Genomic DNA, 25,789 nt, shown 5'->3' with positions numbered 1-25,789 from the left:
TGCTGGGTCTACTTCCTCTGTGTCCCTCCAGGCCCCAGAGGGTGCGGTGGCCGGGTCCAGGGAGCCACAGCATAAAGGCTCTTTAGACTTCTAGCCCAGCCCACCCCCAGCCCTAGTTCTTGCACACATCAGCGGTAGCAGCTGCCTGGCTTGAGGAGACCTGCAGCACAGGATTCCAAATCACCCTACCTATACCGCCACCACAACCGGCTCTCATACACACTGGAGGGTACAGAGACTTGGCCTGGGGAGGACCCTGGCTGCAGTTCTGCCCACAACCAAAGCCCTCAGTGACCCCAGAAACTCTGGCTGATGGAACCCAGCAAGCAACTGCCAGAGGTTGGCTTGCCCCCCAACACCTACCCGAGCCTCTTGCTAATTTAATGTTAAAGAATAAGCAACTGGGCCTGGCACAATAGCATAGTGCCTTGAATGCACCAAGATCCCATATGGGCACCGGTTCTAATCCCGGAGGCTCCACTTCCCATCCAGCTCCCTACTTGTGGCCTGGGAAAAGCAAAGCCCAAAGCTTTGAGTCCCTGCACCCACGTGGGAGACCAGGAGAAAGCTCCTGGCTCCTGTCTTTGGATTGGCTCAGCTCCAGGCATTGTGGTCGCTTGGGGTGTGAACCATCAGACGGAAGACCTTCCTCTCTGTCTCTTCTCTCTGTATATCTGGCTTTCCAATAAAAATAAATAAATCTTTTAAAAAAAGAAAGAATAAGTAACTATACTGACACAGTGGTATAAAATAATACAGAGTTAATAGGAATCAGGCTCAGAATGCCAGCCAGCTATTGGCTGATTTTCTCCCTGCAGTGTTGCAATTTCCTAGGTACAGGCATCCTTGGCAGTTGCCTTCAGCTGGGGAATCTCAAAAACACAAATCTTTAAAATATATATACCAAATTCCTTTATAAGTATATTTGAGGATGGGTATTTAATGCAGGCACTAAAACATCATTTGGAGGTCTGGTCCCACCTGGGCACCAGCTTAAGTCCTTCCTGGCTGCTTCATCTCTGATTCAGCTCTCTGCTAATATGCCTGAGTAAGCAGTGGAAGATGGCCCAACTGCTTGGGTCCCTACACTCACATAGGAGACTGAGATGAAGCTCTGGGGTCCTGGCTTTGGCCTGGCTCAACCCTAGCCATTGCAGCTGAGGAGTGAATAGCACGTGAAGACTTTCTTTCTCTCTGTATGTCCTTTTCCACACTTCTGCTTCTCAATTATGTTTTTCAAAAATCTTCAAGAAGAGAAACAACACTGGGGAAACCAACATTAAATCAAATGAGTCCTGAGTTTGAGTCCTGGTTCCCCCACTTCTGATCCAGCTTTCTGCCAATGTACATCTGGGAGGCGATAGGTCATAATTCAAGTAATTAGCTCCCTGACACTGCCATGGGAGGCTAAGATTGCGTTAGTTCTGTCTGTTGTTTATATTTGGGAGCAAGATCTCTGTATCTGCATGTGTCATTTTGCCTGTCATAAACAAACAGGTAACACTTTAAAAATAAATAAAAATGCTGTGGGAGTTTTATCTGCTGTGCTGAACATCTCTTCAAGCTTCCTTTTAGAAAATTGTGTATTACCATTAAGAAGAGATGGGTGGTTGTACAAGAGTTGCCCTGGTCATGGCAAGAGAGCCTCCCTACTTACATTTTCTCTGGTCCTACACAGCAAACTTGCCCTGGGACCTGCTCTTCCAGATGGTTTCCCTTTTCTTATTCAACATGTTGACATCACATTTTTCTTGTGCAGAAATCACCATTTATTCCCCATTACCCATAGCAACATTGCTTTGAGTATTTCCTGAGGAAAGCAGTTTTAATAAATGAAAAGCAGAAGCATGCCTGGAGGTTATGCATGTACAGGCCTAATCTAGCTCACTCATTGGGGATATCATTTAACACTGCCTACGAAAATGCATAGATCTTTAGGGCAAGAGATGAACTTACTGATACTATTATAGCCCCAAATAGTTGGAATTAGGATACCATCATTATCCTAGAACAAGGGAAAATGAAGGAGACCAGCATAAATGGGAATGTTGGACATAATGTAAAGATTAAATTGCCATTCAGCTTAGCACCATACCCTAGCTCCTGTTTTTGAAGACAAATGCTAATACTTCTGTTACTGTTCAGACTGTGGAATCTAGTTTAGCATAGTTATATTTGTTACTGTGCAAAGAAGCAAAGTGGGAATGGAGAGTTCAGGGTGGGAGATAATATGAAAAAGGAGATGCTTTCTAAGAAAAAATGTAGCACAGATCTGCATTACCTCTGTGTGCAGTGTTGACACTTCCCCTTTTGCTGGTTTTTATGTAATTTTCCCATTTCCTGTTTCTGATACTGAAAGAAAACATGAAGTTCCTAGAAAGGAACTGGCTCAAAAAGTAGTTTTAGCTATGGCTAATTATTTTCTAAGTACTCACCGTGTGATTTTACAGGGCTTAGATTTTGATCATCTCATTAAATCTGGTGTTCCCTGAAGTAAATACTATTGTTAACCTAAATTTATAAACAAGAAAGTGGGAGCATGGATTGTTTGGGGAAAAAACTGAGCTCACAGAGCTGGACTTAAACATAAACCTAAAACAAATAAGCAGTGACTGAATAAAAATGGTCTAGGTCAAAACAAAAAGGCCTAGATTGAAGAACCAGCTTCTAAACAACCTTAGCCTCAGCAATTAAGAAATTATGTTTACGTAAAGACTCTGTAAACATGCAAAACTATACAACAATGTCATTACTGTATGACACAGTCCTTGAAGAAGAATGAATAGAGAATTAAGAGACTCCCATCAGAGAACTGAATTGAGGAAGCCTAAGCCAAAAATTAGAGTGTGGCAAGATGAGACTATGAAGAAATATTCTCATATTTGGGAAGTTGACGTATATACAGGATGGTGCACCCAAGAGTCTGACTAGGAAAACAAAACAGGAAATATCAAATGAAAGATGAGAGGGAGATAGTGATCGGCATGATATGAGGTTGTTCAGACTTCAAAAATAAATAGGAAAGGGCCCGGCAGTGTGGCCTAGCGGCTAAAGTCCTCACCTTGAACGCACCAAGATCCCATATGGGCACCGGTTCTAATCCCAGCAGCTCCACTTCCCATCCAGCTCCCTGCTTGTGGCCTGGAAAAGCAGTCAAGGACGGCCCAAAGCCTTGAGATCCTGCACCCGTGTGGGAGACCTGGAAGAGGTTCCAGGTTCCTGGTATCGGATCGGCACAGCACCGGCCATTGCGGCTCACTTGGGGAGTGAATCATCGGATGGAAGATCTTCCTCTCTGTCTCTCCTCCTCTCTGTATATCTGACTTTGTAATAAAAATAAATAAAATCTTTTTTAAAAAAATAGGAAAAAGACAAAAAATCAAAGAGACAATGAAAACCTAACCCAAAGCTTCTTATAATAAGAGGAAAACTAAAAAGTGCATTTTCTTTGGTTTTTGGATTGTCTATTTGCTATTGTGACTGCTGAAACAAAGGGTAATCTGTTTTTGAGAAAAGTAAAATACGTTCTCCTTATTCTGCATATTTGTTTTACCAATTCATGGGATTTCTAGGTTTCTTCTATAGATTTGTTCTCTCTTATGCATTTGTTTCTCTCTCTCCTCCCCAACTTCCTACTCTTCGTCTCCCCCTCTCCCTTTTCCTTCTTTACCTACTTTGTTATTTCCCACCTTATCTCTCACTTTCCTTTCCCTTTCCCCTCATTCCCTTTCTTCTCCTCTCTTCTTTCATTCTTTGCTTCCTTTTTTCCTTTCTTGGAAATTCATGAAGTTGACCTCGACATTGAAGCCAATATCTTAGATTGGCATTCTTCAATTTGAGAAAGCATGCAAATCCTTGGGACTGATGTGCCAGGTTCAGCAATTAAAAATATAGAACACATTCAGTTAAATGTGAAAGTAAACAGTGAATGATGAATGTTGCTTTTTTTTAGTAAGTATGTTGCAAATGTGGCCTGAGACATTGTTATACCAAAAATTTTTTTATTGTTTACCTGACATTCAGACTTACCAAATGTTCTTTATTCTATCCAGCAAATGTACTTAAAGGTAGAAGGAGCTTGTTGGAACGTAGATAACCAGGTATCATTTGAATTCTATCAGCTAGCCTGAAATAGGACCATGTGGTCCCCAAGGTGACTACAGTGCAGCCTCCTTACAGAATAGTCAGAGAGATGCTGATCAAGATTGGATAATGCTGGAGCTGACGTGATAGCATAGTGGCTAAATCCTTGCCTTGCAACACCAGGATCCCATATGGGCCCTGGTTTGTGTCCCAGTTGCTCCACTTCCCACCCATCTCCTTGCTTGTGACCTGGGAACGCAGATGGGGATGGCACAAAGCTGTGGGACCACGTACCCACGTGGAAGACCCAGAAGAAGCTCCTGGCTCCTGGCTTCAGATCAGCTCAGCTCCAGGTGCTGCAGCCATTTGGGGAGAGAATTAGTGATGGAAGATCTTTCTTTTTGTCTCTCCTTCTCTCTGTAAATCTGCCTTGCCAATAAAAAAAAATAATCTTTAAAAAAACACATTAGATAATGTTGACTTGGAAACAAAAAGTTTCAGGAGGCCAGAAGGACACCTGAGAGTGGGAATGAGGAGCATGCAGGCCTGGTGAGCTGAGTGTATGTTAGAGGACCTGACCCGTCAGTGACAGCAATCATAGTTTTGAGGGTTGGAACCACAGTGTGGTGTTAAGACATTTATTGAGCCTCACTGCTATGTCATTTAGTCCTCTTTAGTATAATTATTATCTTTAATAACTGCTTAGGATTAATTAACTTGTCCAAGGTCATACAGGTAGCAATCCCTGGGAGAACTGAAGTTTGATCCAAGATCACTTGTTCCCAAACAACACACAGTTGGAGGTTTTAGGAATCCTCCCAGTCCAAATATTTCTCTCTTCATCCATAGTGTAAATTGCTAAGTTAACTGAAGCTTAGCCAGTGATGTGACATCCGTATTATGGAAGGGCTCAAAAATCCTTATGTACCAATACACAAAGACAAACAGCCTGGTAGATTATTGAAAGCCTAAGGAATTGTGTTGCTCAAAAAACATTGCACACATCGGGATCCCATACAGGTGTCATTGAGTGTCCAGGAGGCACTACTTCCCATCCAGCTCCCTGCTTGTGGCCTGAGAAAGCAATAAAGGACAGCCCAAATCCTTGGGACCCTGCACCCACATGGGAGACCCAGAGGACGTTCCTGGCTCCCGGCTTTGGATCAGCTCAGCTCAGGCTAATGTGGTCACTTGGGGAGTGAACCAGTGGACAGAAGACCTTCCTCTGTGTCTCTCTTCTTCTCTGTATATCTGACTTTCCAATAAAAATTAAAAAATCTTATTCTAAAACTTGGAGATAAAATATTGTTTAAAGGAAGGTTTTTGTTTTGTTTTGTTTGTTTAGTTTGGTATAGAAGTTAGCCCCAGCTACACAAATCATCCTGAAGGGTTGATATGTCAACGGAAATCCGCCTTTGGAAAACAGAACAACTATTATTTCATTAAGTGGTCCAAAGCAACTGAATAGGGTTCTGAAGAGGAAGTTAGAGGAGACCATTAAATACCAGAAACAGGCTGATGGGAGAATTGGAGACAATTAGACTGGAAAGTAGACAGCTCAAAGAAAACATGATTGAGGTTTCTAACATCTGTAGAACTGGTAGAAAGAAAACACAGTGAGTAAGGATCACATGTTGAATACTGGTTGGGAATATTTTTGACTGTATAAATATGTGACAGATTGCATAAAATCATTGCTGTCTCTCTCAGGGTCACTTTGTTCCCTGTTTTGTCCTTTCTTATGGGAGAACACAATGTGAATTGTACTGGCCAATAAAACGTAGGAACTCTAATTGGCAGCAAGGAATCTGGCAGTATCTCCTTGGCTTTCACATGAAACTGGGAATGTCCAGAGATGGGCTTTGCCTTCAGACAGACCCCCAAAAGGAATTCAACACAGAACAGAGTGATTCACTGATGTTCCAGCATTGTGGCTGTGGAATTCCTTAGCTATTTGAAATGCAGACCAAGGAATGAACTTCCCAAAAGTTAGAGCTACCAGTGATGGAAAGGACTACCTGCAGAGATGGCGAGTTCCTTGAACTACAGGTATCCCACCTAGCTACCAGACCACTACGGATGATGCTAAGATGTAAAAGAAGGGGGTTCAGTGGAGCAGTAGTTTGACATCTTGAGTAGCTGCAGCCTAATGTCCTTTCCGTACCCAAGATCATATGCTGTATTAATAGATGGTACAATGCTAATTTTCCAGGTTCATGTTTTAAACTTACTTCAAGAGGAGAAGCAAAGTGGAATTAGGGTAGATTAATCTCCATGTGTAGTTACTGAAATTTAGAATACTACCTTATATTTTATTGATAACAGGCTATTGAAGTGTAGCTAAAGGGAGAGTTCAACATTTATATGGGTTGAGATTAACCATACAAGACATTGGGAGGATGATTAGAACATAGAGTAACTAGGGAAAGTATAACTCAGGAATCATCATGAACCCCCATTTAGTCCCTTATTAACTGATGTAAAATGCCAAACTACATGCTTGGCCAGAGTTCAGAGAAGATAGGATCATTAGGCGGGATACCACCACCTTGTCAGATTTACAGAGCCAAACAGACATCTAGTTGGGATTCACTCTTCTCTCTAACTTTTCCTGTGCTGTCCCTTCATAATTATGAGCTCCACATATTTTCTTCAGCCTTTGATTCATTGCTCATCTTGAACTTCATCTGTCCTAACCATGTGACTTCCCATAATCTTATAATCTTCTAGTGCATTATACACATTCATATCTATGAAAAAGGTTTGAATGCAGAAGAGTAAAAACAATTATAAAATGAGGGAAGCTATTAGTCACAACTATTTGATTTAGCTTGTAGAGGAGACAGTAAGCATTCCTTTGAAAAAAGCTTCACCTCCACTCAGTACAAACTTCAGCTCTATTGCTTTTGACTTCAGCAATCTTGAAAAACTCACTGAAATCCTTAATGCTCTCAATTTTCTAATTCTTAAAATGAGGCTACCATGTTGTGAATATTGAATAAAGGGTTTACACTGATAGTACCTAGCAGGTATAAGATAAATCATCAGTATCATGCTGAGTATACAATACTTTAGTTCATCTTGAGTCTGTATTTACAACTTCATTTTATTTTCCATTATTTAAAGGCTGAGATCATTTTTTGTTGTTATTTCTCAGTATGTAAATTTTGCTGGGCACAGAAAGGTATGATATGTGCAATTAGACATAAATCAAAAGCTAATTCCAAGTATATTATTGTAATATGTAAAACATGCATGCTACCGACTCAATTTTTGTTTGTCCTCCAAGTTCACTTGTTGGTGCCCCACGCTCCAATATAGTAATGTTTGGATGAGGAATATCTGAGATATGACTCAGTTTAGATTAAAACATGAGAATGGTGCAATAGTTCAGCATTCCTGTACTACAGGGAATCAGAGGGAGATCAGAAAGCTCCCAATCATATGATGATCCAGAAAAACGGCACTGCAAGTCAAGATGAAGGCTCTCCCCAGGAAATGAATCTGTTGGCAGCTTTCCTTTGGACTTTCTAGGCTGCATAACTGTGAGAAGTGTCAGTATCTACTATTTAAATCACTGTCTGTGATATATTTTGTTATAGTAGCCTGAGATGACTAAAAACATGTGTGTGCACAACCGCCTTCTGATTTGGGATAGCCGTCCCTATTAGTGCAACTGAGTGAAATTAGGGGATACTTTGTATACAGGATTGAGCTACCAACAATCTTTGCTGCAAAGGAAGCCTCACACATAAACTACAGATATAAATTAGTCAACCTTTAAGAGATTTTTTAAATAAAGATTTATTTATTTTTATTGCAAAGTCATATATAGAGAGGAGGAGAGACAGACAGGAATATCTTCCGTCCACTGATTCACTCCCATAGTGGCTGAAGCGGCCAGTGCTGAGGCAATCCAAAGCCAGGAACCTCCTCCTGGCCATCCCCACTGCTTTCCCAGGCCACAAGCAGGGAGCTGGATGGGAAGTGGAGCCGCTGGGATTAGAACCGGTGCCCAGATGGGATCCTGGCGCATTCAAGGCAAGGACTTCAGCCACTAGGCCACCGTGCTGGGTCCAAGAAAATTTTTTCCAAGTGAACTAAACCACTTAGATTTCTTCTGCTCCCTTCTAAATATTCATTCCTCCATCTTCTTTGCCAAAATAATTTAAGATTCCTGGAGGAGTCCATGCACCCATTCCTAGGTAATGTTTCCTGGCTCCATAAACCAATCCAGAGAATCATGTTTGCTGCTTTTCCAGGCTCCCTTGAGATACAAGGTGTGGCTAAGGGAGCTTTTCTTAGAAAAGCAGATAGATGTGGCTGACAACTCCCTTTCTCCACCTTGTCCTGGATGGGCCATGTTAAAAAAAAAAAAATGCTGGCCAGCAGCAGCCACATTGTGACCTTGATATGACATGGGGAAAAAACCCAATACATCAGTGATAGTGCAGCAGAAATACACAAAGAGGCATTACTGATTGTATTGCTGAATAAATTAAATCAAAGGCAGCAACCACCTACTTTGCAGACTTATGATGCAAGAAAATAAACTTCTGGCTAAGTCAGTATTAGTTACATGTTTTGTAAATTGCAGCCAAATTCAGTTCTAATCAGTGCTGTGAAATTTCATGACAAATAAATTGGAGGGTGAAATATCACCGCATGCAGATATGGAAAAGTTTCTCTGAGAGGCTCTTTCACTAGAACAAAATTTATTTGAGCAAATAAAATCTTCACATTACCATGAAATAACCAGAGAACAGCTGTCAGGGGAATTTTACACAACATTTTGATTTTTAGAATTTAGAACATTCTTAAAGTAGATACATTCGAGAACACATGACCTCATGTTTTAAGTCTAACAGGAAAATGTAAAATATATACATTTTGAAACATAAACAGGGTATGGTAGATGATTATGGCTCTATGATTGTGAAGGAAAATTATGGGGGGCTATTTGTAGTAGTAAATATAATTTTGTGGCTTTTGCAATTAACACATAGAATCTTACCAGCTGTCTTCACATTTGTCAATAACATGTGCTAGGATGCTCCAAGGAAATAAAACATTAGTATAATCCATTTAATTTTAAAATAAAGTAGCTTCAGTCTGATTTCTTGTTCCTAAGTAAGTGTTGCTTCTCCCTCCATATCAGTCTGTGTCTTCATGCTAAAAATTACTGCCAATCTCTATTAAGACATCATTTATCTCAGGATTAATTGAGTAATCTTTTCTTTAGTTTCATAAGTCCCTGGATTTTATCAGTCTAAGCCTATAAGGACATTAATAAAAGCAAATCTTATCCACCAACCTTTTTTGCATAAGGATGTTTGATCATAGGTAGACACTTTACACAATTTCCTGTTGATTTTTTGCTAAACTAGAATTCCTATATTTGTAAAACTTATTTGGTCACCACAAAATTTTCCAATCAGGGGCTAGCATTGTGACATAGTACTTAACGCCACCACCCACGATGCCAGCAACCCATCAGAGCACTGGTTTGTGTTCCAGATGCTTCACTTCAAATCCAGTTCCTTGTTAAAGACTTTAAAACAGCAGTGGAAGATGCAGTGGAAGATAGCTTAAGTGTTTGGACCTGAGCTTTCCACATGTGGGGCCTGGAAGAAGCTTCTGGCTTTTGGTTTTAGGCTAGCAAACCCCAGGCCATCAGAGTCATTTGAAGAATGAACCAGAGGATAAAAGATTCTCCTCTCTCTGTCCTTCTCTTTTTGTAACTTTGACTTTCAAATAAGTAAATAAATCTTCTAAAAAAATTCCCATCCAAAACAACAATATTTGACACTATTCTGGAGGATTAGAGCCAAATTTTGTTGTAATAAAGACATCCCTTTAACACATACATTTTTTTCGGTTACAATAGCAGTTTGGACTGATCAATAAACCAGACTATGAATGTATGAGTTTTTTTGAAACATGAATGGGTGTTGACCCAGAATTATATAATAAATGGTCAAATAACAACTTTGGTATTAATTCTGATGAATTTTCTCTATTGACTATATTAGAAACCGTTATCAAGAAAGAAAATTGGAGCCAGTGTTGTGGCAAAACTGGTTAAGCTGCCACTTAGGATGCCAGCATCTCACAGAGGCACAGTTCAAGTCCCAAACTGATCCACTTCTGTTCCAGCTCTCTCTTAAAGTGCCTAGGAAAGCAGTGGAAGATTAAGCGCTTGACCCCATCCACCCATGTGGGAGATCTGGATGAAGCTCTTGGCTCCTGGCTTCAATCTGGCCCATCCTTTGGCTGAGGAGTGAATGGAAGATTTCTCTCTTTGCCTTCCAAATAAATTTATAAATCTTTCAAAAATAAAAAAAATGTTTTGTTTATCTGTGAACATACTCAATGAAGTAAATTCATTGTGTAAGTTCTTTTTCAAAAAAAGCAGTAAAGCGAGTGAGGAAGATGGCCGACCATAGAGAGCTGGTGTAGGGCAGTGTGGGGACAGAGCGGAACTGATCCAGCAGAGAAACAAACCAGGAGACACAGAAATGAGGGGATAGGTGTAAGAAGGTCACTGGAGTTCGCTGAAGTAAGAAGATCTACACAGCGTGGAGAGACAACGATAAAAAAAGAGCAGTAAAGCAAGATCATTATGTAATCAAAATATTTTAAAATTAGTGTAGAATTGCAATAGAATATAAGATAATTACAAGTTTGCATTTACTTATACATTTTTATTTATTTGTTTATCTAACATAGCCAGGGCTGGGCCAGGAGATAGGATCACCATCTGGATTTTCCATGCTGGTCATCACTGATTGTTCATCACTAGCTGTCTTTCAGGATGCAAATCAACAGAAAACTGGATTTGAAGTGCAATAGTCAGGCTTTGAACCAGCCACTCCAAAATAAGTTGCTTAGTTCTAAGCAACGGCTTCATCTACTATGCCAGAACATCCACCTCAAAGCATTTATTTTTAAAAAGGCAATAAACACAACATAAAGAAAAGGATCAAAATTCTTTCTAACTTAGGGTATCAGCTCCTGTTTGGGGCACAGCCATTACTTTCTCAGTCATAGCGTAAATTAATTTCTGTATATTCCAACACTCTGTAACAGGAAAGAAGAAAGGGACTATGCTGGCCTTGGGTCTTATTTTCCCCCAAATTCCCAACATTCATCAAAGAGTCTAGCAGTCACTGATTTGAAACCTACTTCCTGGGATAACACCTCCCTTATGGAGTACCTCATTTAAGTTTTGACTCCACTCCCAATTCCAGCTTCCTGATGATGCGCACCATGGGAAGAAGTATGTGACGGATCAAGTAATTGGATCACAACCACTCATATGGGAGACCTGTACTGGGGTCTGGGTTTCTGGGTTCAGCCTGGCCCAGACCTGGGTATTATAGGCATTGGACAGTGAATCAGCAAATGGAAGATCTCTGTCTCTCTAGCTTTTCAAAAGCTTAAAATAAAACAATAAAATTCTACACTAACTTCCCCTAGTTTAAGAACTTAGCACAACTTCTCACTGTTTGTAGGAATTCTTTATACACACACTCCATTCCAGTCCAAACAAAATAAAACACACCCATCTTAAAATACACTTGAAGGTTTTTGGACACAGGGAATGCCTTGTGGATAGGCTGTCTCTCCCCTTTGTGCCTTTCCTGCAATTCTGTCACTTCCTTTACAAAGATAATTTTGTCCCTCCAGACAAAAGGATTTCTTTTCCTTGTGTATTGCTACAGTACATCTCTATGGCACTGGCTACATTTTTGATTATGGGAATTTGTGCTGATTTCTTCTTCCCCTCATCTATGTTTCAAGCTGCTTGGGAAAGGGACAATGGATTGTATTACTTATTTCAATTAGTAAGCTTAGAGCTTGCACCACCCCAGCTCCAAAGTGTTAAAGGAAGGTGTCAAAGGAAGACATCTTGCTAGAGTTGCATGGTGGGCTTAGAGGCACAAGTTTCCACATCAGCCTGCATGGGTTAAATCCTTCCTCTGCTGGTCACCAGCCCAATAGCCTTGGGTAACCCACACAATCTTTTAAACGTCACTTCTCTCATCTGCAACAGGGCAGCATGTGCCTCAGCAGTAAGCCCCAGTGGGGATGCCCACATCTTACACCAGAGGGCTACACTCCAGGTCTCTCCTGTAATCCTGAATCTATGTTGCTGTTAATGCACACAGTAGGCTGCACCTTTGTCACCTGCACAGGAGACTTAGATTGAGTTCCTGACTCCCAGTTGTGGCTAAACTGGGACTGGGGTTACTGCATGTGTTTGGAAACCTAACCAGTGGATGGCAACCTTCTCTCTCTCTTTCTGCTTCTCAAGTATAGAAATAAAATTTTTTACAGTGGGAAAATGCATGTAAACCCTATAGTACATATAACAATAAGTATTCATCAAGGGTCACTTGATATCCTTAGTACTTTAGTTAAGATGTGTAAATTTTTGAAAGAGCATTATGCTTGCTTTGTAATATTGGTTAGATTAAAATAACCTGTCTTCCCCGAGTAGTTGTCCAACAGCAAAGCAATACCAATAACCAAAAATATTTTCATTCAGAAAACTTAGTTTTTCCAATTCTCTATTTAAGTTGTAATAGAAATAAATGATGTTTCCTGTCCTAATAGTTAATGAATAATAAATTCCTCATTAGTTTAATGGCGATGATTGCTTACTAATATTTGTTTACTCACTTAATATTCATGCAGCATATTACAAAAGGCATTGCCCCACTGAAGAGAACACATGAGCAAATATTGAAGCCACTATAATGATTGGAAGATGAAGTTTTGAAGCTTTCTGCTCATGATAGAGGAGACACTCAGAGCAGACACCAATCAGCACAGCCAGAGGGCTGAGAGTGTACCACTCACGGAACTGTCACGATAAATTTATCACTGACTTGATACTGATTTAAGTAATTTGGAGCTTTTACAATATCAGGAAGCTTTGAAAGGTGGAAGGTTTATAGAAAAGGAGTGGCAAAAGGAACTTCCTTTTTTTTCTTTTTGGCACTTGGCAACATGTTCCTTTTAAAGAATAGCACATTTTTACAGGCCTGCGATGATAAAACAAACTTTATTAGCCATAAATGAGAAGCATGTGTTTCTGGTGGTACGATCCCCAGAGGATTTTATTTAAGGACTATAAAAATCTTTATCTGAAACTTATTCAGTTAGGCAGCTCAAGATTCCTCTTCAATGTAGAGCAGGTAATTGTTACCAGTGGAAAAAAGTGCCAAAGAAATTACGAAGAGGACAAAAAGAACTTAAACTCTGCCTGTGTTCCCATTCTGATTTTTTAGGAGATACAGCTTAAGAAGTACGGTTCACCTCTGAAACTGGCTTCTTGCATCATACATTACTTTGAATGTTACCAATCAGCCCTTGGACTTTTAGAATACCAGAACCCAAGATTGAAGTGAATGCCTATTTCTGTCTTAGAAATGAAGGCATCAACAGCATAATAGAAGGCAAATGAAAGATAAATATATTTTCTTTTTTATTTATTTATTTATTATTTTTACTTCATTAATTACATTGTATTATGTGACACAGTTTCATAGGTACTTGGATTCTTCCCACTCCTCCCCGAACCCTCCCGCCATGGTGGATTCCTCCACCTTGTTGCATAACCACAGTTCAAGTTCAGTTGAGATTCCCCCATATATATTTTCTGTTAAGATACAACTAAAACACTCTTCCCATTTTTCCCAATTATTTGTTCCCTGGCAACAAATAATAAAAACTTTCATTCCACCACATCTTTCTCAATTCTTGATTCTTTAGAGAAGCAGTAGAAATGCTGTTTTTTAGATTTCTTATATATACCATCATTTTCAGAAAAGAATGCACATGTGAGGATACCTAAAACTATTTGGAGGGTGAAATGGAATTTAAATATAAATCTATTTTGGTGAAAATACCTTTTGAAATCCATGCACAATTTCCTATGAACTTTTGGAAACCTCTGTGTGTGCGTATGTATATGTGTGTGAATTATAAAGCCACCAAATATTACAAGAACCATACAGTTCATTAACCTATGAAGTTCTAAAATGTACTAAATTGACCAGTGGCTTTATTTTTCTATCAGTGTTATGCACATGAGATTCACACATTGTTGCATGCAGCTGTATTTAACTTTCACACTATACGGTGTTCACTCAATCTGCTATTAATGAACATTTGAAAATCCGAGGTTCATGAGTGCATGACAAAGACAACAAAGACTGCTGGTAAGAACATTGTTTTACTTGGCATCTAGTGAAACGGCATATGAAAGACTGCTCTTGGATAAATACCTTACAGTGAAATGATGGGGTGTAGTGAATTTACCACACAGTGCCCAGCTGTTTTTCCAAAAGTGCTTACATATTATGTCTCTGAGCATATACTCCTTTACTATTTCACACACACAGAGATACACATCCATAAAAAGAGACTTTCAATAAATTATTTTTATTGCTCTTATGACTTTTGTAAATTTTGACTTCAAAGGATTTCTAATTGCTCAATGTTACACACAGAAGTTGAGAGAGATACAGAGACAGAGAGAAATCCTACTTGCCGGCTCTCTCTCCAAATGATTTCAAAGGACACAAGGCTGGGGTGATACCAGGAGCCAGGGCCTTCAATCCCAGGTTCCATTCACTGCTGCTAACCAGGGTGGGCATAAACAGAAGCTGGAGAAGGAACCAGAGCCAAGAAGCAACTCGGGAACTCTGAATTGGGATGCGGCAATATTAACTACTAGGAGAATCATGATTTTTGCCCTGACATTTTATTTCACAGCATTTTTTTTAATTATAAGAAGCTCTATATGAAACAAAATTAACAATTTTGGCTTTTAACATCTATGAAGATAGTGTAAAATTTATATGTAAAAACAAAATTTTGGACACGGTGCGATGGCTCTGTAGCTAAATCCTTGCCTTGCACGCACTGGGATCCCATATAGGCACCAGTTTGTGTCCTGGATGTTCTATTTCCCTTCCAGCTCCATGCTTGCTGTCTGGCAAAGCAATAGAGAATTGCCCAAAGCCTTGGGATTCTGTGTGGGAAACCTGGAAGAGACTCTTGGCTTCGGATCAGCTCGGCTCTGGCCATTGCAGTCACATGGGGAGTGAACCAGTGGATGGATGATCTTTCTATCTCTTGTTTATTTTGTAAATCTAGCTTTCCAGTAAAAATAAATCTTTAAAAAATTGATGTTACTTAACTTTCCATATGTTAACACTACATAAATGAAACAGAGGGTAGGAAAACAGAAACTGCCAATGAAAGCTAAAAATGAGAAATTATTTGCCTTTGGACTCGAGATAAATTTCCTTTATAACTTCTATAATACAGTTTATATGGTCTGTGTTTGGGAGACTAACTTACCTACTTCCAGATCCCAGCAGTTTTAGTTTGTACATCTCATTTTTTTGTCACTGGTGTTTCCTCTTTTGGACTATCACACAAACTTTGGTAGAGACTAAATGAGATTATACAAAAATAACTGTTTGCCCAAAGTTAGCACTCAGTAAATCTTCCTGCCTCCAACCCTGGCTCACGGTAAGAAGTAACATTTTCTCAGAATAAGAGGCCATTACAAAGGATTATAACCCACTTCCTCATCATCCAAAGCATTTACCAGATTTTTTTTTCGGAACCATAGACCTCAAGATCTCTGCCCTACTGTTTCCTCCCACTCCACAGATGTTTTCCTAGCCACATTGAGTTTGAGGGGAGATAGAAATAGTTGTCTCCAGCAAGAGAAAGTTCAGATGACGGAGGGGATGGAAGTAACAAGAATGTACACCATGACCATCATCAATATCACTGTTTTGGAAAGTTTACTAAAGTTAATGAGGGGCATGCTTTGCTAGCTGCATGAAATCCCGATGCTGGGCCCAGCGTGGTTGCCTAGTGGCTAAAGTGCTCGCCTTGCACACTCCTAGATCTCATATGGGCACCAATGCTAATCCCGGTAGTCCCAGTTCCCATCCAGCTCCCTGTCTGTGGCCTGAGAAAGCAGTTGTGGACAGCACAAAGGCTTGGGACCCTGCACCCATATGGGAGACCCAGAAGAGGCTCCTGGCTCCTGGTTTCATATTGGCTCAGCTCCAGCCATTGTGGCCACTTGGGGAGTGAATCAATGGATGGAAGATCTTCCTCTCTGTCTCTCTTCCTCTCTGTATACCTAACTTTCCAAGAAAAATAAAAAAAAAAAAAAAAAAAAAGAAACCCCAATCCTAACACTGATTCTTAAAACTACAGTGACCAAAAGGGGGACCCTGAATACTCAATATTTATTTTTCATCAATTTAATGTGTATTGCTAATTTCTGAAGATAGTGCTGATTTCTGAAGATAGGATCAGGAATATGAAACAATGTAAGCTTGTTAGGTATATGCCTAGGGTTGATTTCTCTCTCAAATCCCTATTTTACCATGTGGTAATAAATAAATCTCATTAAAATTCGCATGTCTCTTTTTCCCTAGAAATGCATAGATCCTTCCTAGTATAAGGTATGGGATGACTGGTACAGTGTTCGTGGAAGATAACTGGCATTAAATCATTGTAAGTATCCAGGCTGCCACATGTGATAAAATATCCTTGTCTCAATGTGCCTTTTGGTCAAGGACAACACCGTCTACATTTGTTTTGTGTTCTCACACAAGGCTTATATTTCCCTGGTTCTGTGAATTTCACCAAAGCCAACTTTTTTTCCCCTATAAAAAGCCATTTTAAGATATAGCAGTAATAAACAGGTAAATGAATGGGCCTCTTCCTGGATTATAATATACACTTCCCCCTAGAAACCATTTGTGGTCTTACCAAATCCTCTTGGGGCACATAAGAACTGCCAGGCTGCCCAAAGCCTGTCTAACTCAAGAAATCATTCAGAAATGCTTTCTTTTCTGAAATGTTGTTTTTTCTGAATCATCAAGAAAGGAGTAATCCTAGGGGCTTGTTTTCTCTGCAATACCAGCCTTCCTTTGTTTAAATTTACTTATTTTTATTTGAGAGGCAGATTTTATGTAGAGAGAAGAAGAGATAGAAAGGCCTTCCATCCACTGGTTCACTCTCCAACAGCCTAAGCTGAGCTGATTCAAAGCCAGGAGCCAGAAGCTTCTTCTAGGTCTCCCATGTGGGTGCAGGGTCCCAAGGACCTCTGCTCTTTCCAAGGTCATAAGCAGGTAGATGGATAGGAAGTAGAGAGGCCTGAACATGAACTGATACCCATATAGGATGCAGGTGCCACAGGTGGAAGATTAGCTTGCTCAACCACCACACCTGCCCCTCCCACTCCTGCCCCCAACTCCCAAACCAGCTTTACAAAGTATCCTCATATTGTATGTAGAGACCTTCAAAGTTGGGACTTTTAAAATTATAATGAATCCAAAGTTTTGCATCTCAAATGTCTTCTCTGCATAAATAGAGGGAGTATAAAAATGCATAAATGCCTGTGATTTTATTGAGGTGCATAAAGTAAAATTATTCCCTAAGGGAATATTATGGTATAGCATCCAAAGTCATCACTTGGGACCCCAGCATCCACATCGCAGTGCTGATTCTAGCCCTGGCTACTCTACCTTTGATTCAGTTTCCTAGTAATACACCTGGAAAGGTGGTGGCTGGCAAGTTCCTGGGCCCTGCCATCTGACCTTAGAGACCTAGGTGGAGTTCCAGCCTCGTGGCTTTCACCTTGTCTAGCACTGGTTGTTGAAGGTATTCGAGGAATGTATGAATCAGTAAACATAATGAGTGTCCCTCCCCTCTCTTTGTCTCTTCCTATCTGTCTATCTTTGAAATAAAATTTTTGCTTTGTTTCCAATCATTTTGGGGGACTGGCCTGAAAAATGTTCTGCTGCTATACCACTAGACTCTAACACAAATGTGCATTCTGGTACTGATTGTCTGAAGTCTAAGCTAAGCTGGAACATCTAGGCTGGGAGCTTTCACTTTCCGCATGGTCTTCTACCCCTGAGACTTCTTGCTGGTGATCTCAGAGCATTACTCTAAGCCATATAAAATCAGAATGTGAAAAGTCACTTAAGGACTGACTTTGGAAGTCATGCAGCATCACTTCCAAGCTATTCTATTATTCAAAGCAAATTATACAGGTCACAGTGGACTCAAAAGGTAAGGAAACATTTCCTCCCTTGTTAGGAGAGGCTGTTAAATCACATTGCAAAAGCACATGCTCACTATGGTGGGTGGATTCTGTAGCCACCACATACCCATGCAGGAAGGTGTATCAAGGGCAATCTCTTGGTAGCCATCTGAAGGCAGCTGGCTATGAAAGCATGGGGCTGACATCTGATTAGACAGAGGACTGTGTAAAATTGCCCTACAAAAGGTATCATTCAAAAGAACAAGCAGGACTGAAATCAGAGAATGTATACTATTCAACCAGCTGAATAGGGTAGCCCTGGAGTAGACTTGTTTCTGGTGAGATGAAGGATTCATCTCCTAACCAACCCATGTGTCCACAGACTGTTTCTGCCCAGAGGTAACAGCCTGGTCACATAAAGAATGGTTTGGGCTTTACAACCCTATTAAACATCATTTATGAGTGAATTAAACACACAGAGTATCTTGATGAAGCTCAGATATTAATTACAAAGTTTAAGTTATTGAGTCAAATCTGCACAGACTGTGCAAGGGAGAGGAGAACAGGGAAGAGAAACAAATTGGATATTGTTCACCATGGCTTAGCAACTCTCAGGAATGAGGTTATATCGCCTGGGGGTAGGGAGGATGACTATCCCCAAACACTCCTTTAGTCCTTCAGAGGATGTCTAACGTGGATGATTGCTTTGTCCTCTATTCTTCCCTTCCTTCATCATTTCCTAAGTATTCTTTTTTCTCTTGAGAGGCAGAGAGACATGATGGGATGGAAGGAGAGAAGGAACAAGGTGGAAAGAGCAGAGAGAGGCAGGAGAGGGGGAAGAGAAGGGAGAAAGCACATTAGAGAATACTTCCATCTGCTGGTTCATTCCCGCAAATGCCTACAATGGCCATGTCTGTGCTGGACCAGGGCCAGAGCCAGAAAGCAAATGCACATCTCCCCAACACGTGGTAGGAAATCTTACTTCAACCACCACTGCCGCCTCTCACAGTCAGCCTTAGTGGCAAGACAGTTAGGAACTGGCAGTGGGAGTTAAAGACAGACACTTTGGATGTAAGACAGAGGCATCTTAACTGCCTGGCCAAATGTCTCCTCCTTCTAAGCCATTTCATCCTCCCCATTTTTTTAAAAACCATATGATAACCACCTCACCGTCCTTTTATCTGCTATCCAACAACTTGCCCACTGGAAATAAATAAAATTATTATAAATGTTTCAACAGCTGAACAGTGTGATCCCCACAGAACTGCTTGCAATAGCAAATTTTGGAAGCATTATTTATTGTCCCAAAATAAGTGATTGATTAAATTCCCTACAAAAGAATGCCATGTGCTTTTCAAAATCATGATGCAAAACAAACTTACTCCATGGATTGATATGTTAAGTATTAAACTCTGGTTACAAAACAAATTCCCCTATCTTACTTTACTAATATGTCTCTGCTTATTTCTTTATACATCATTCCATTTTCTGTTTTTTTTAACAACGATAAATCTGAAAATAGACATAACAGAAAAAGTCTGATAGTACTGATTCATCTTGGTACAAGAAATTCCGAGTAGTCCAACACTAATTTATCTGTATGAATTGAACTTTTTGTAATGAACATGAATTGCTCAGATGTTCATAAAAGGTTTACAGAAAAGAGATGAGTCAAAACAGTCAGCCAAGGGCACATGGGGTAATGTATCAGAGGTAAACATCACGCCAAGATTATTACCATGGCTTTGCCTGAAATATCCCTTTGGTGCTGTCAGAATTTAGAGCTGGCTAGATGGAATATTAGTCTGACTCAGCATGGCATCTCTTTTGCCTCTTACACTAATGCTTACAAGCGTGACACTCTGCACTCTATCCAATATATATCATCAAATATTTATTAAGCACCTACTATGTGCCAAGCATTAAGGATACAAGATTAACAAGACAGAATCCTATTGCAATTTAAGTCAATAAATGGCCTCTTAGAAAAGTGTACCTCTTTGCAAATCTGAAATTGTTTTTCTGAAAATATTCTTTAAGACAAAAAAACTTATTTTCATTCAAAATAGTGTTCAAAAAAGCTCATACTTTCATGTTTCCAATTTTTTTTACCTCTAATATTTTAAACACAATGTGGGATCATGTTGAATCATTATTTTAAAAATACTCACATTATCTGTGGCTCTTTCTTCTGACACCACCACTACTAGCTTTTTGAATCAATACTGTTTCAGCTCTTCTACTTCTTTCAGTGGAAATTACTTCAATCCGTTTAGTCTCTGGGCCAAATATCTCAGTTCAGTCCTAGGTAAGCAGCAAGTTAGAAAAAACTATAAACACTTCAATTTGGACTTCACGAATCTGCATAATTTTACACATTACAATACAGAACGTAGCTACATTTACAAATGAGTTTTGATTTCAGTCAAGTAATTTCAATTTCATCATTGCTTATTTTTATTGCTACACCCAGAAGGTTAGCTTTGCGTTTTTTATTTTTTGCAAGAGAAATCTCTTGTCATATATATATGAGGTGGAGTGAAAAGAAAATTGAATATAATCTTGTACAGCCATCTTAGTATGGAAGAGAAAATTTAAGTCCAGAAATAGAGTAACTTCTCATATTATAAGCTGTTTTGTGTAGCATCTTATGAACATAGGCATGTGAATAATAGTAGCTATTGCTATTCAAAATTTGTCCTTAAAATTTCCACTATATTAGACTTATGTTCCTGAGATCATTTATCTAAAATGTTGCATTTAAAGCAGTCTTCAGATTCATATTTGATTAAGACAAAAATTTTTCCACGCTATTTGATGGATCAATTTCCTTATTTAACATGTTTTTATTGAGCAACTACCAAATGCCAGATATTGATCCTGATGTTCATTTAAATGTTACAGACTATTAAAGACCAAGTATTGTTTCAAACACATATAAATGAACATTCCGTGGCTAGTCCTCTTTGTGTGTGTGTACACACACAGGCATATACAGAAAGAGAAAGACAACCTTGTCTCTCTTCTTGTGATAAACATTCCCAAATTTTTAATTTATTTGCAATTGTAAATCCAACATGCATTATTAAAGGAAGCTTTTTTTATTTCTCAGAAATATATCTATACTAAGGCTTCTGATTGCCTGACTAAATATTAATTTTCCCTTTATATAAAACACTATTCTTCTTAATTTTTGGATGGGATGTCAATTTAAAAAAATCTTACATCTGATTAGAATTATTGCATGATTCTAATCTCAGCATAATGATATTTTTCTTGCCCTGAAGCATTTCAATTTTATTAAACAGTAGAAAACTTTCAATAGTTTCACGATTTTGCTTTCAGAATGATACAAACTTTGCAAGCAGTATTGTATAAAACATTACAAATAATGCCAGGAATAACACTTTCCTTAGCGAATCTCATAGATTTGTAAAACTGATGGTCCAACGTTTACTAACTACTGATCATCACTGAGGTTTTTTTCTGCTCTCTGTGGCTCATCACGCAGCATTTTGGGTCCCATTTACTTGCTCTCTTTTTATAGTTCTGCCCTAGCTTCTCTTTTCAGCTGTCATTTGATGTTTCTAGTCTTGCTGTCTGTGCCTCTCAGGCCTTGGATTCCAGATTGCTATCCTTTCACCCATCTGCTGTGTCCTGATTGTCAGTAACAATTGTCGTTCTTTGCCTGGTGGGACACAGAAACTCTGACAAGTTTTGGCTGCTGCCTCACTCATGGCAAGTACAGATTTCCTGGTTATAGCTCTAGGATTTCTCCCACATTCCCCAAAGACTAACATTAGCCTTCATTTAAAATCATCTGCCTGGGCACTGGTTTGAGTCTTGGCTGTTCCTCTTCCAACACAGCTTCTTGCTTGTGGCCTGGGAAAGCAGTAGAGGATGGTCCAAGGCCTTGGGTCCCTGCACCCACATGGGAGACCCACAAGAAGCTTCCAGCTCCCGGCCTCCAAAATACTCAGCTCTGGACTTGTGCCATTTTGGGGAGTGAACCAGGGATTGGAGGATTTCTCTCCCTCTTACTTTCAAGTAGAGATAAACAAATCTTTAAAAAAAACAACCAAAGGAAAATGACAAAGAAAAATGCAAAATTCTTAAACAAAATAAAGAAAACAAACAAACAAACAAAAAACAAAACTGGGAGAATTCCTGCTTTCTGCCCTGTACTTAAGGATAAACTGGTGACATGACTGCAGACAAGTATCTCTTGAGGCATTTTTGGGGGGGAGTAGGAGGAGTTTAAAAATTGCTTGTGGGAACTAATCCTAAAACGTCACAAACTCAAAGAGGGTTCCTTGTTGCTTAGAAAATAACCACAACATCCAAGAACAAGCACGAATTACCTAACTAAAATTTTAAACTCAGTGCTGGATTGTTGTAGTGTAAAATAACCCTGTGGATGCTAAACTCAGCTTCCGAGACCAGCAAGGTAAAGCTACACCCGTTGATGGTGTATGGCATAGCTTTTTAAACCATACTGTTTCAGCTGCACAGAACATGAGCGAGCAACCAGCGTCAGAGAATGTCCAAATGCTAGAGGAAGACCACGGGCTAACCTTCTGTGGAAAACCTGCTGCGGTGGAATTAGACGTACAAGCAAAAAGTTTTCAGCTGCCTTTTTACGTTTATCTGTAAATACAGCCCAGAATGAGTCCATAGGAAGGACTTCAAGACCGTTTCAAGATCTGGGTTTGAGTGTGCTAAGTGTTTGATCATAGCAATAAAAACGGAAAGTAATGTCAAGCCAAAAAAAAAAACAAACCCAACAACAGTTTTTTGTCTTCACAACAGCAGCAAACCCCACCGTTCCCCCATCACCCCCCATGTGAGTTCTCACGCGCCGGAAGAGACACTGCGTTTTTGCACAAACCTGAGGCAGAAGTGAGCCCTGTCCAGGAAACCACAGTCTCGTTCCACCCAAGGGCAGTCGGGTGTGTGTTGGGGGGGCGGGGCGGTTTCTTTTCTGTCTCCCTTTCTCAGCTGGGCACTGCTTTGACTTTGGACCCGGGAAGGGGAGGTGTGCCCCAAGTTGGCGAGCCTCTTCTTCGGGACAGGCAGGCTCCTCCTTTGGACGTGAGGTGCCGGCTCACAGGGTGGCCCGCTCGCTGAAACGGAAACCACGAGCTGCACTCAAGTCAGTCAAGTGATGAAATCAAGACAGCCTGCGAAGGAAGCGCACAGCCCCCGGCTGGTGACAGAAAGCCGCCGGACTCGGCAGGAGGAAACCACCCGGGCCAGCCGTCGCTGCGCTCCCCGACGCGGTCCTCTGAGGCACCGAGCTCGCCCTCGGCCGGCCGCGCACCCCTTCCTTCAGGCGACCCACGCCACCGAAATCTAGATTCGGTTTCCCCCAAAGTCTCGGGCTGTGTGTTTAGGTGACAGAGTGGCGGGGTGCGGAGGGTCCCCTAAGGTAGACGAACGCAGTACCAGCAGCCGACTGGGAAACCGCGGCTCCGGCGCGGCTCCGGCGCGGCTCCGGCGCGGCCCCGGCACAGCGCCTAACGCGCTCGCGCTCCTCACCTGAGGTGCTCAGGTAGTGCTAGGGCGGGGCCCGAGGCTGGCGCGCAGGCGCGGACGCGGGCCTCGCCCCTGCCGACGTCGCAGGCTGGAGCTCACCTGGGCGACTCCAAGAGGAAGCGGAGGCTCAGTTCGGCCTCTCCAGGCAACGCGGGAGGCCCAGCGGGAAGCAGGAGGCGGAGGCGGAGGAGGAGCTCGACCGAGCCGCAACTGTAGCGACAGCAACCCGAGTCGCTGCCGCCGCCACCACCTGCACCTGGCGCGCGGCCCAGGTCCAGCGCCTGCCCGCCCGGCCGGCCGCCGCTTCCCTCCGCCCTGTTCTGCCCTGCCCACCCGCCAGGTAAGCGGGTCGGCTGAGGCCGAGTGGGGGCACCGGTAGCCCCCTGGTAGCGTCGGTGTAGGGCAGGGAGACGGCCGCGGAAGTTCACGTGGTGGGGGGAGAGGGCGCAGGTCCCGCCGCCGGTTGCAGGGCGTCTCAAGAGTGGCTTCAGTTCAGTTGCCCCTCGGCGGCAGGGAGGGGAGAGGTGCACTGTGGTCGGGGGGAACAGGTCACTCCTTCGAGCCGTGACGGGGACCCCCTCCAGAGGCGCCCGACGGGGGCTCGCCTGCCCTTGGCTCCGGCTTTGAGGGTGGGCGGGTCCCGGAGTGGGGCGCCCGTGGGCGTGGGCCAGGCTCTGAAGCGGATGTCTTCCTCCCACGCCACACCCCCGGGGGCTAGCAGGTGGCCGCTCTGTCCTTGGGCTGTGCCCGGCAGGGCCAAACCCGCGACCGGGAAGGGCGTGGCTTTGCCCGCCAACTTTCCTTAGACCCTAGACAGCCCTGGGCTGGAAACCGTGGCTGCCGAGCGAGCCATTTACAAGGTTTCCAAATAGTTTGGAAAGCGCTTTGTGGTCGGGACGCGGACGTCCCCCTGTTGGTTTGGAAGCGGCACTTTTCCGGGTGCGCTCCCCACGCCCAAACTGCGCCTACTTTCCATCCTGATGTGGGGGAGGAACCCCAACTGCCACGCACTCCCCGCATGCCCGCCCGCCCGCTTTCTCATCCGAAGACCTGTTGACTTAAGTCAACGCCTGTGGTATATGACTCAAAGGGTCAGAAAAAAAGTTTGTTTCTGGATATGCCACGTCTGAACCTGGGTGTGCCTGGCCAGGGTTCTCTTGCCCAATTAGGCTGTTCCGATGTTTGAGAATTGGGGTGAAACCGGCTCTTATCTTGGAGTTTCTTGCCTTCCCCCTCAAATTCATCAAAGAACTATTTTAGAGCAGCGTTGTTACCAATTTTTCTGTTTTCTGGAGAACGTTTAAAGCTAATTTATAACTCGCTATAGAAGTTATCCTGCATTTAAACTCAAATTACATCGTTAAAAAAAGAAGTTATTGCATTTTAATTTGGGAATTTCTGTTGCCTTTATTGTGTAGATTTTTCTTTGAGTTTATGAATAAAATACATAAGGTTGTAAGTCACACTCAACAATTATGTTGCCTTAAATATAACTTTGGCTTTTAAAATCTGAGGCATAGCATGTTTACATTCTGGGCAGCTTTCTTTTTATATTGCTTTAACCAATATTCATAGGAATTTCTAATGATAACTTAGCAGTTTCACTCTTTAAATGAAAGATTTTAAATTGCACATTTAATTTAAAATGCCTTAGGTAGCACTACAGTTTTTTTTTTTTTAAGAAGGTACAATTAGAATGTTAAAAAAGGGCAACAACACAACAAAATGCACATCTAAAAGGCACAATTATGAATCCGACCAGGACCTGGTTTTTTTGCATTGCTCAAAAGAGTCTCACCTGCTCTCCTAGTCTTGTCTCTATACAGAGAAATTAATGTGCTTACTGCTGTTTAAAAGCTGGAGATAAGTGTTGCTCCCTTTGGTTTTGAGTATTAATGTTCAGTGGCCATTGGGCAAGTATTGTCAAACCATCTCTACCATGCTGCCTAGGCAGAAATGTTGCATGGATTCTGTTAGAGACAATAAAAGTGCACCTGTTATCTATCTATAAAACAGCCAGGATTGCTTCCCTGGAGGAAAGACGAGCCTTTAAAGGCCTTCAGGAATTCAGCAGTC

General features: G+C 41.4%; 1 protein-coding gene and 1 long non-coding RNA gene across 5 annotated transcripts in view; one reads left to right on the top strand and one right to left on the bottom strand.

The window, feature by feature from the left end:
- LOC131480374 (uncharacterized) overlaps positions 1-23,951 on the bottom strand; it is a 92,407-nt gene extending 68,456 nt beyond the window's left edge. For 3 of the 4 annotated variants that reach the window (XR_009245460.1, XR_009245461.1, XR_009245459.1), the window contains exons 1-2: positions 23,813-23,951; positions 20,350-20,482 (exon numbers count right to left, since the gene is read on the bottom strand). This is a non-coding gene — a long non-coding RNA (uncharacterized LOC131480374). Of the gene's footprint in view, positions 1-15,474; positions 15,554-20,349; positions 20,483-23,812 lie in introns of those variants that run through there. The other variant, XR_009245458.1, reaches the window with a different exon arrangement.
- Positions 23,721-25,789, top strand: part of GALNT3 (polypeptide N-acetylgalactosaminyltransferase 3) — a 45,020-nt gene continuing 42,951 nt past the window's right edge. The window contains exon 1 of the mRNA XM_004577102.4: positions 23,721-24,053. The gene's annotated coding sequence lies outside the window, so the exon portion shown is untranslated. The remainder of the gene's footprint in view (positions 24,054-25,789) is intronic.

This window comes from Ochotona princeps, chromosome 5 (assembly GCF_030435755.1).
Source record: "Ochotona princeps isolate mOchPri1 chromosome 5, mOchPri1.hap1, whole genome shotgun sequence".
Taxonomy (NCBI): domain Eukaryota; kingdom Metazoa; phylum Chordata; class Mammalia; order Lagomorpha; family Ochotonidae; genus Ochotona; species Ochotona princeps.
This window is presented reverse-complemented; position numbering and strand designations above follow the sequence as displayed.